Below are 2269 nucleotides of genomic sequence, written 5' to 3' on the forward strand. Positions count from 1 at the left end.
TGATAGATAACTTGTACATTAAGCCATTATGTTATCAAATTCTATAGACATATAGGGTCTCAATATAATTGGTGTCTATTCAGCTTCTATCTCTTTTATGGATGTCTGGTAGTATGTTATTCGTGTAACAAAAGTTGGCGTTTAGGAGTGTCGTGTTATCTGATTAGAATCATCACCATTGTATGCTAAGGTTAAGATCAATAAGGCTATTGAATGAAGTATTTAATGAAGTTAGAATTCCATATTTGTGTCATATAATATCCAACTCTCTTTACTCTCTTAGCTATAATTGTTAGTTTAATCATAGTTATAATCAAAACCTCAAATTGTTATCGTCTTAACATTGAATAATAACCATATCATTGGTGCATAAGTGCATAAATCACAAATATAATTTAAATCAGTCCATGTGGGAACGAACTAGAAATAATACTATATTACTTGCGATCGCTTATACTTCCGTGAATATTAGCGTGTGTTTAGCCCTAACAAGTTTTTGGCGCCGCTGTCAGGGACTGCAGTGTTAACTTTTAATTTATGTGTTTGTCATCAGTGATCATTAAAGTTCATTGACTCAGACATTGTTACTTACCTACTATTTTTCTTGTCGTGTTTCAGGTACCCTAGCAATCATGTATGCATACGCGTTCGCGAGCTTGTAGGAGAATTTTGGATAAAGACGAGGAAGAAGTTGTAGTGGAGCGAAGGAAGGATTTTGAGGATGAAGAGAAAGTAGAAGAAGAAGAAAAAGAAGAAGAAGAAGAAGAAGAAGAAGAAGAAGAAGAAGAGAAAATTAAAGAACCAGCTTTATTAGAGATGGGAGATCAAGCGGATAATCCTAAGGCTTTGATGGACTATTCTCAGCCTAAGGTCAATGATATTCAGTCAAGCATCATCAGACCAGCCCTCGCGGCTAACACTTTTGAGATCAAGTCGAGCATGATTCAGTTGATACATAACTCAGTTCAGTTTGGGGGTTCTCCTACTAAAGACCCCAATATGCACATCAGGAATTTCATCAAGATCTGTGACACTTTCAAGTTCAAGGATGTGATTGAAGATGCTATCAAGCAGCGACTATTCGCATTCTCTTTGAGGGATAAAGTGAAATGCTTGTTACATTCTCTACCACCAGGGTCTATCACCAGATGGGAGGATCTTGCTCAAAAGTTTCTCACTAAATTCTTTCCTATGGCGAAGACGGCTGCAATCAGAAATGCTCTTACTCAGTTTGCACAACTAACTGGTGAATCTCCGTGTGAGGCTTGGGATCAATACAAGGAGATGTTAAGGAAGTGCCCACACCATGGCATGCCTGATTGGATAATTATAAACTGTTTCTACAATGGTTTAGGCGCACAATCTAGACCTATGCTCGATGTAGCATCTGGTGGAGCCTTATGGGCTAAAAGCTATAATGAAGCTTATGAGTTAATTGAGCTAATGGCAGCTAATGAATACCAGAATCCTACGCAAAGAATGTTACAAGGCAAAGTAGCAGGAATTCTGGAAGTGGATACAGCTACTGCTATAGCTGCTCAACTTCACGCTTTGACGATTAAAGTGGACTCTTTGGCTAATTATGTAGTTAATCAAATCACTAGTGTTTGTGAGCTTTATGCGGGGCACATGAAACTGAGCAGTGTGCTATTTCTAGCGAATTATCTCAATTTGTGAGCAACTTTCAGAGATCACAGCAACAAGCTCCTACCACTTATCATCCAAATAACCACAATCATCCTAACTTCAGCTGGAGCAACAATCAGAATACGGTGCAACAATCTTATAAGCCATACACAGCAGAGCAGTCTAACCTTCCTGGTTTTCAACAACCGCAATATGCCCCGAGGCAACAAATTCAACTTCAGCAGTTACCTCAAGCTAATGAAAAATCTGAACGGGAGGAGTTGAGGCTCATGTGCAAGAGCCAAGCTGTTTCCATCAAGACCTTGGAGAATCAGATTGGGCGAATTGCTAATGCATTACTGAATCGTCAACCTGGAACGCTTCCGAGCGATACTGAAGTGCCAGGCAAGAAGGAAGCTAAGGATCATGTTAAAGAAATCACATTGAGGTCTGGTAAGGTTGTGAATCCTGAAAAAGCTAAGATTCCAAATTCTGAAGTGGAGGCTGAAGAAGAAGAAGTGCAGAAGGAAGCCAAAGTGGAACCAGGGAAGACTACTATTGAGCACACTCCTCCTGAGGGTAATATAGGGGAGAAACAGATCTATCCTCCACCTCCTTTTCCTAAGAGGCTGTAGAAGAAAAA

At 39.5% G+C, this 2269-nt stretch overlaps 1 non-coding gene across 1 annotated transcript; it reads right to left on the minus strand.

Moving 5' to 3' along the window:
* Positions 1-1206: 1206 nt before the first annotated feature.
* On the minus strand, positions 1207-1313 carry LOC141699252 (small nucleolar RNA R71). The gene has a single exon (XR_012565727.1). It is a non-coding gene; the product is annotated as a small nucleolar RNA R71 (small nucleolar RNA).
* Between the last annotated feature and the right edge of the window lie 956 nt (positions 1314-2269).

The sequence above is a fragment of the Apium graveolens genome, chromosome 11 (genome assembly GCF_009905375.1).
Source record: "Apium graveolens cultivar Ventura chromosome 11, ASM990537v1, whole genome shotgun sequence".
Taxonomy (NCBI): Eukaryota; Viridiplantae; Streptophyta; class Magnoliopsida; order Apiales; family Apiaceae; genus Apium; species Apium graveolens.